Below are 9,278 nucleotides of genomic sequence, written 5' to 3' on the forward strand. Positions count from 1 at the left end.
CAGCTTTAAGGGGAAGAGATCTCTCATTTCAAACTCCGGGGTTATGCTATGAAATTGGCGTCGTTGATTTCAGCGACCAAAAGAGCGTCCTGCGGCTCTTGGAGATAAAGTGTCAAAAACCTCCTGCGTCTAAATCAATGCAGTACATCGCTGTGTACATCTAGAAAGTTAAAATATCCTGCTTTCCTTTCACTCAGCGAGTCGTATTATCTGAAATGCATGTAATAATAGTGCAATGGCTTCAGAGGCTACAATTCTGATAATATATCAATGATCTGATAATAGGTGACATTTACAAACCATCTGGTAGGGATGGATCCCAGAGATGATTACACCAGGCATAAGGAAGTTGAAAGGATAATTAAAGGAGCAAACAAAAATAATGACCAGTGAGTTGCAGAGAGTATTCCAGCTGACATTTGGGATCACACTGTGCCATTGATTTATAAGCAGAATCCGCTACTGGATTCGCTTGGGAGTTCTGCTTAAAATCCAGTGACAGTGTGGCCCACTGGGTTTCTCAAATAAAAATGAAGGCACTATATTGCTGGTGTGAGTTATATGTTGGAGACAGGCATGCTCAGCCAGGAAAGGGGCTGAGGATGGAGACCATGTGGTCATCGGGTGATGCCCTCCGCTTTCCTTGAGCTCACTGGCAAAATTGCAGCCCCTATAATTTGGGAAGTGGCTGTGGAAATACCTAGCACGAGTCGGTGCCTCTAGAACCGGTCTGCACATCCCGTGCTTGTCAGACCCAGGCACGTGTGTGTGAAGGTCTGTAAGAGCTCTGGGCTAGTCCGGGGGAGATGGAAAAGTAACGCAAGCTAGAGGATATGACACAAGACTGGCTCGTAACAGCAGTTCCCCAACAGGACGCGGGGCTTAGGAAGGGAAAACCCCGAGGGGTCAAACCTCGACTGGGGGTACATTTCTCAGCTTGCGGGTCCACAGAAAGAGCTTGGGAAATTGGCTGGAAAAACAGCAAGTGGCTGCAAAGGTTGGGTGTTGCCAGTAGGTGACATCAGGCTTTGCTTTGGGCAGCTCTTTTGTTAATCGGGGAGATCTTCAGCTGTGAGACTGCAAACAACGAAGGGTGACGTTAGTAGCAAAGCCAAGTACTTCTGTCGCCTGTTTGGGAGCTACGTCCCAAGCGGGGAGTGTACACCATGCGGGAACCGTCCCCGCCAGCTAGTCGAGCAAGTCGGCCCGGGCTCTTGGAAGGATAGTCCTGAAGTCCTGGGCCAACCCAGAACCCGAGCCCGAGAGCGGGGGGTTCAGGGTTAGGGTTAGCTGAGATCTATTAGGAATTATCTGAGGGCGTGTGATAACCCCTCCGGAAGCCTAGGGGCTTGGTTAGTCTCGATCCAGAGCAATTCGCTTTAGTTGCTTTTGATTCGCTTCCCATACCTGGGGAAGTTATTAAACTGAAGCTTCTCCCATCCAGAGAATAATCGCTCCAGCTGCAGTCAAGTCACTTCAGCGGAGATCATGCTGAGCTCAAAGGCGCAGGAGGGAATCCTCTGGGCGTGACTCAAAAGATAAGGCACCAAAGCAGGGTCCCTGCGTGTGGCGGACTGCAGACAGGAGCGGGTTTCTGTAGCATTTCCTCAGGCGAGTAAGGGCAGCAGGATTGGGGCCCGGGGCCCGATTTCTACTCCTCTTACTCTCGGGGGAGTTCACCACTAGCATCAGCGGCCGGAGGGGGAAGCTCCAGTGTCCAGCTCCGGCCAAGGGCCCGATCCTGCCCTAGGAGCGGTGCTGGGCGCTCACTGAGCTGCTTCTTCTCGGCGAGAGCTGGGGCCGTCCAGTGCTTCTCAGGAGCGACTAGACAGCAAACTGGGGCCCTGTTACTACGATTTTTTAATTAAACGGACGCTTCTTTTTTTTTTTTAAGTTGAGATTTGAATACGAGCAGAGACTTCCGTAGTGTAACACAAGGACAACTGGGATGCAGGGTCAACTTCGAGAAAGTTTCTGCTAAATCAGAGGCCGTTTCTGTAAATAATTATTAGGCTAGTTTCCGTAAGCACCAGATCTGCTGCCTCAGACGCCTGTCAAGGACATTTTGGAAGTGTTATCTACAGCCAAAAACTACAAAGCCAGAAAAGTAACCGCAAAAACATCCGTGACGGTTAAAGCCAAAAAACTGCCCGGTGTCTTTTTGGTCGTTGACATGGGGACACTGGTGGGGGTTGTAGTTCTCTCTCCTAGAAGGCTGTCATTTTTCATTAGTCAGCCAAGCGGATTAGCACTTCATTTCCCTGTCATCTCTACTCTTCCCCCATTTTCTTTGCCTCTTGGTGCTTGCTGCTGCTCCCCAGCACCAAGCTGTTCCCGAAGTCCTGCTCTCTCTCTTTCCACTCAACCATCAGCGCTATAATGAGATGCGGCGAACAGCAGCGCTCCGACATCCAGAGCCGGGTGCTGCGCCCCCGAGTAAATCCGAACCAGCGCCCTTCTGCCTGGCTCCGCGAGAGGTCCTCGCCCCCCGGCCGGGGGGGGATTAAGAGCACCCACTATTTACTTGCCGAGGGAAACGTGCCCCGTTCTTCAAAGCTACTTTGTAGCAGGTCTCTCCTCCTCTGCGAGGGGCTTTGCCCAGCAGAGAGCTCCGGCTCCCAACCCCCCAACTCAGAGATAACCGCCTTGATCACAACGATATTTCTTTACAACACCCCACCTGCCTGGATGTCAAGGGGAGTGCCGCGAGGCGGGGGAGATGGCTGGCAGGTCTCGGCTGGGAAAGAGCCACCCAGGTACTCCGAGGGCCCGGAGGCAGGGCGGAGGCGAGGTGACCCCGGGCTGCCCCGGGAGCCGGGCAGAAGGGACGCGCTGGAGGAGGCTGCTTTACAGCCGGGCGCAGCGGCAGGCTCTGACTGACGGCGAGGAAGTTCCTGATAAATCATTAATCATGGGAGATCATTGCAGCTAAAGACAATCAGCCCCTCGCAGCTTCTAATGATCTCCGGCCTCCAGCTCCTGTGACTTGCAAGGCAATTTGTACGGCGGCCTCAGCAGCCCGGCGGGAGGGGGTCTGCTCCGTGCCACGTGCGCCCCGCACCTGCACAGGGGCCAGGGGAGACGGCGACTGCCTCCCCGAAGCCCTGCCCGCTCCGCCGGGCGAGCCCGGAGCCCCAGACCCGCCAGCGCCTGCAGCCGCCTCCCCGCCGTTTATATCCAGCCGCTGCTGCCCCGCGAGCTCCGGCTTCCGCTCGGCTTGTCCTGCACCGGGACAGGAGACCATAAAAGCCGCCGGCACCAGGCCAGGCCTCCGGGGCAGCAGCGGGCTGAAGGGCGCCAGCACGGCCGCGGGGCTCATCCCCCTTTGCCCAGGCTCTGAGCGGCCCCTGCACACGCCGAGGCGCCTGGCTAGGGGCACTTGGCCAACACACGCGCCCCCGATCGCCCCCGCCAGTGCTGCTCCTTGCGGCGGGGCGGGGGTCGCGGGCCCTGCCCCGCGCAGCTCGCCTCCGAGCAGGCGCCGCCCGATCGCCCCTTCCCCCGGCGCCCAGGTTGGGCGGTGGGAAGCCCTCCCCTCTGAATCCAAGGGCTTTCCATTTGAAACCATGAGCAGGTATTATTAACACATTATTAAAATTCCGTTTGCAGCAACTTAATGAGACTTCACATATTATCAATGAAAGAGAATTTCACACAAGCCAAGCGACCGCTTAAGTCACGTCCGCGGTTTCCAGACAACGCAAATGAGGCTTTTACCTAATTGAATTCAATTTCTTTTGGCCGTCAGAGGCGAAACTATTACTGTCCGGAAGAAGGGAGTGATCAGAGTCAGGGTAACTTGGCACGGAAGAGGCGGCCTGTTGAGTTAAGCCGATTTTTCAGGCATTTGGTCTGAAACGGAAGAAATGTGTTTTCCGGCGGACACAAAACAGTAAGATAATAGGAGCCCCACGCCTTCCTACGAGCCTTTCGACTGCTAATAGGCTTACAAGAAAAATGAAGATTTTCCCCTAAGTTGCCTTTCTTCTGCTAATGTAGACTCAAAATTGTGTTTCCGTCTCATTTTGAGAAACCAATTCCCATACAGTAGGTGGCAAATCAGGTAAAGACGACAAAAAATGCAGCCTCAAAGAAACTAAAAAAGGAATGAAAAACTTCAGAGCACCGGTAGACATAAAAATGCATTTTCCAGTGCAGATTTATTATGGTCGCCATCTGTTTTGCTGAGTATGAGTCAACGAGCAGGGGAAAAAAATTACCCAGTTTGACAGTGAACCAGTCTTAAAAATTACAGATCGAACTGAAGTTTTGGGGGTCGGCTTCAGACATGCATTGAAATTAGATCCAAAGTTTCTTCAGAAATTGTTCATGAAGGTAGGCAGGAGCCTCTTCGCCTTAAAATGCAGACATATGGCCTGATTTTCAGAGGTGCTGAATACCATAACTCACTGAAGTGTGAGCAGCATTTCTGAACATCAAGATAAGAGTTTCTCTTCTTGCGTTCATGTGGCTTTGGGATAAAACACATAATCTAAATTTTAACGTGAATAATTGTTCATCTGGGTAGTTGCTGGCACAGTTCATTGGCATGATGCTGATGACAGTGTTACCTACACAGCCCTGGAAATGTATGCTTTCTGAAAGACATATTTATAAATTACTGTGTGGACATAACCCTCAAATTCAGAATTTGATGTTATTAACTTGCTTGTTCTGTTTTCACTGAATCTATTTGTTTCAAATGCAGTTTGCTTTTAAAAACTGGTTACATGTCCTTTGTTTTCCTTTAGGCAATGCAGGCATCAAGTATCTCTTCTTTCTTCAGTATTTTAAAAAGCTATTATTTCATAGATCAAAGTTTTCTAGGATCCACCTTCCCCTTGGTACAGAAATCTTTCCCTTAAAACACAAAGGAGTTATTTACTGCCTGACTAAATAGAACATATCACCTCTAGTTAAGTCTGTAAATTACATTAGGCTGCTGTTCTGGCTTTGTTTTTCACAATTTTTAAAACTATGAACAAATCAATTATATTAGCCATATGGTTTGATCATATCAGCTAATTTCCATTTTATAAGGTAATTGTTGTTTAAACATTGACAACTTATTAGTTAAGGTGTTTAGGAAAGATCTTTTCACTCCTGCCTTGTTTAAAAGATGATTGAAATGACAATGAACACTCAAAGTGAAGTCATTAAATAATTTCTTCTCCTATTTTTCACTTCCTGTATATCCAAATAGCCTAGCTAAACTCCAGTTTGATTTATACCTCTGGAATTCAGGCCATGAGACCATCAGGCTTTCAATTCAGTCTAATCCAGTTTGTAATGATTCACTTAAAAGAAGCCACTTTTCAGTATGGAACAGGTAAGGGGAAATTTTTCTTAGTTATTTTAAAGATGGGTAGTAGTGAGCATGTACAAGTGGTTTCACTCTGGCATTTACACAATGGAAATATAAAGCTTCACCCTTCAGTGCTCTTAATACTTCTTCCATTAAATGTACTTACTCATCTAAATGGGAGTGTATTTAACTGCTAACCAGATGGTCTACAGTGTGCACAATTATAAAGCAAGGGTTTGTATATGTTACCATATTTTAGACTCCAGATTTCCTACCCCTATACACTTTTCAGAGTAGTTTATTTTCTCACACGAAACACTAGTGCAGATGGAGAACCCAGTCTGGAATTCAGTTATCTCGTGCTATCTTGAGTTCTTGAGCACATTCAGGCAGGCAGACTCCTTCACGCTCTGACAAGGCCTGCGTTCAAGGATTTGAACTAGTCCTGTGCTTCTGGTTCTCAAAGCATTTTCAATGGTTCTTTTAACTAGTCTCTAGAATGATGGAATTTAAAATTCTCAATAAGCATTTTGGAGCCCTGTTTACTTTATTAAATAAATAGTGAAGAAAAAAGTGTTGTGGCTGGCCCCAGATCAGCCCTACTGAAGCAGCATCCAGGCCGCTGAACACATCAGCTCTCTTTAAAGCTGCAATATATCACAAAAATCCCCAAATGTTAAAATTGCCAAGATGAGAATTCATATGTTAGGAAATGCCAGGATTAAGGTCTTCTCTGCCAGTTTATACTATTTTTTTCATGGGACCTCTGCCTCATTCAATATGTTTTCTCCTTAATTTTCCCCTAATTTTTTAATTGGCCTTATTTATTGCACATTATTCTGTTCCCAATCTGAAGAGAGAATCAGTAATTTCCTCATGTGATTTTTCTGTGATTCTTCTGGATATGGTATCTCAAGTACCTCAAAAACAAAAATGAAAGTATTTTCACAACATAATATAAGGGTAATAGCTTTATTATGCCCATTTTACAAATGGGGAACTGAGGCAGAGAAAGGCTAATATCAACACTGTACACTCATTTTGAGTATCTAATTTGAGACACTAAATGTCTGATTTTTTATTTTTACTTTTCAGTTTAGTGCTAACTGAGCATCTTTGTGTTCAAAATAAAGCTAATAGTCAGGACCAGATTATGACAGGGTGGGGCATAAACTAGGGGTTCCCAACCTTTCCATGCTGTGGCCTGGCAAGCTACGGACTGGAAATGGCTGCAGGAGGCAAACTGCAGAGCGCCACGGCCAGAATTTCTGGTGGAGCACAGGTAAAGTTACTGCCACCCCCTGGGTGGGAGACCCTGCAGGAGGAGTCACGGCCTCTCTGCGCGGCTCTGTGAGGTGGCCGCTTGCCAGTCCATGGTCACTTCCAGTTCAGCAGCCAACGCTTAGAGGCCCTTCATAGTGTAAGACCTTAAGCTATAGCTTGTTTAGCTTGTGCCTAAATCTGGCACTGCTAATAGCGGCTTCAGTGGCAGCTGCAATGCTCATCTCTTCTGCAGGTTAAACCCCAGAATCTCAAGTTGGGGATCCAGAAAATGAAAAACACACAAATAGTGAACATGTGTAACAAGTTTTGTTTGTAAGACTTATTAGTATCCTACTGACACTCTGTAGCACAAGCATACATAGAATTAAATTATGCAAGTCAGCATTCAACACTTAAACAACAGACCATCCTTTTTCTTTCTACAGTTCTCTAAAATGTTCACTTTCAGCATTTCCCAAGATCTGCAAAAAATGTGGGTTGTCCCATGAACAACCACCTTCTTCACTGCTCCTCCCTGAGTTGTCATTTTAGTAGTTCTATTCCTATGCAGATAGGAATGAGATATGGAACTCCTGTACAAATACTAGGTGATCATGTAATTAACAGTTGTACCATAATGCATACACACCAGGATGTCTAAGCTGATGTTGCTCCTAAATTAGGCAACCTAAATTTGACTGGTTTAACCTTAACATTCTTCTTAATGGTTTGTGTGTATGTACAGTTTCTTAGGTTTAATAAAATGAAAAAAAATCATAACATGGAATCATACTGACCCTACACAAGTCACCATATGGGTAAAACCTTGAGATCCCAGTGCAGACTGTTGCCCCTTGAGGTAACAGGGTATCTGACAGCAGTAGTAATCTGTCATCCTCTCTGTGAACCAACACACTATGGTACCATTGGGTTTTACAGATATTTGTTGACAGAGTACAAATGATAAAACTGAGGAATCTTAGCTTCCATTCCATGATGTGGAGGGAAGCGTGTTACTGTTCCCATACCCAATCCCATGTGCCCCGGACTCGAAGAAGCTGCCGGCGCCATTAGCAGCGGCAGCATCAGCAGTGGCGCGGGGAAGTAGGGAGCAGCTGGATGCGAAGCTGGCAGCAGTGGTGCAGAGCTACTGCAGCCACTCTGCCCAGCTCCATGGGACCCCCCAGAGCAGTCACCTCAATTCAACCCCCCTAGGGATGGACCTGAGTATCAGGTTGAACTGATTTAGGTCAAACCAGTTTATGGAAAGTTGGTCCCAGACCCCTTCCTGGTTCAAGTTAAATCAGAGTCCCCCAGCATCCCAGGATGCCTTTCAGTCCTGGGCTAGGCTGTGCAGTCTGCTCAAGCAAAGTGGGGTTGGCCCCACCCCTCTGCTCTCTAGCTGGAACAGTGAGAGCTGGCTGACGACGGTTCAGGGGTGGGAAACAGCGAGCGGGGGGCGGGGGAAGCCAGCATATCCTGGCAGGGATCCCATGCCAATGTCAAAGGAGAGGCAGAGGGGTTTAATCCCCCTCCCTCCTGCCCCCTGCCGACTTTGCCTGGGGTGCTGCCTGGGCTGCTGGCTGGCCACACCCCCAACGGCTCTGGGACAAACCTGGGAAGGGCTGCTTTCCGCCTCCCTCTCCAAGCACACCCTGTCTGGGGTCCCTTGAGGCCAGGGTGGGGGTTTAGACCCTCCCCAATCATACTCAGTGGCCTGCCAGGGCCTGGCCAGACATGCCCCCATTCCCCTCTGACAGCTCAGCTTCCCTCCAGCCTTCTGGCCACTGCTGAGGGGAAGAGAGAGCTCACTCTAGTGCCCCCCAGTTTCTACCCTGAGCCACTGCAGGAATGTGGCTGCATTTCTGGAATCAAAAGTGAATGTCTAGTCACTTGCTTCTTGGTTCAATCTACACAGGTTAGACTAATCTGCAAAGACTGAATCAATTCAGGCTTGGGCTTTTTTAATGCCTGTACTTAGCCTATATGGGAAAGCACTGTTAGTATGGGCCTGCTTTGAAATTCAGGGAAGAGCTTTGGACTTGTATCGGTTTTGGATCAGATTCCATGCATCTGCACAGTAGCAACTGCTATGGGGTTCAAGGTTATATTAGTACCTTTGAAAAATAAAAAAGGATGGTTTGTTTGAGCAAAATCCTCCTACTGTGTCTCTTCATTACTTATTGAAATTAAGGTAACACCTAAAAGTCCTAATCAAGTCAATTGGCTAGTCACTGTACAGACTTATGAGATACAGTCCCTGTCCCAAAGAACTTATGCTGTTACTGTAAGACAAGATGTTCTTGACAGATGAAGCAGACAAATGGGGGAAGAAAGGGAGTGAATGAGGTAACTGTTATGGAAGCTTTTTTCATGACTAGATGAATACCGGAGTTGTAGATATATGAAAGTTTTCGTTTGTGTTTGTTAACAAGAACAAGAGGACCAGTGGCTATAGTCACAGGTTACTATCTGCCTAGCCATTATCAGCTGGGGTTGTATTGGGCTCTGTCTAAAAATTAGTTGTAAGGAGAGATTCAAGACCAGATAGTGTAGTAGCTTTATAGGTCTACTTCTGACCACTGTGGGAATAAAAGTGAACTGTAAGATAAGGGTAACCCAGACTATGCCAGGCCCTCTTCTGCTTGTTTTGGTAGACTTGTATAAAGATCTGGCTAGAATATGGGTTTTGTAATCAAATTTCTACCAC

Source organism: Crocodylus siamensis, chromosome 4 (assembly GCF_052110815.1).
Source record: "Crocodylus siamensis isolate JL-2025a chromosome 4, ASM5211081v1, whole genome shotgun sequence".
NCBI lineage: Eukaryota > Metazoa > Chordata > Crocodylia > Crocodylidae > Crocodylus > Crocodylus siamensis.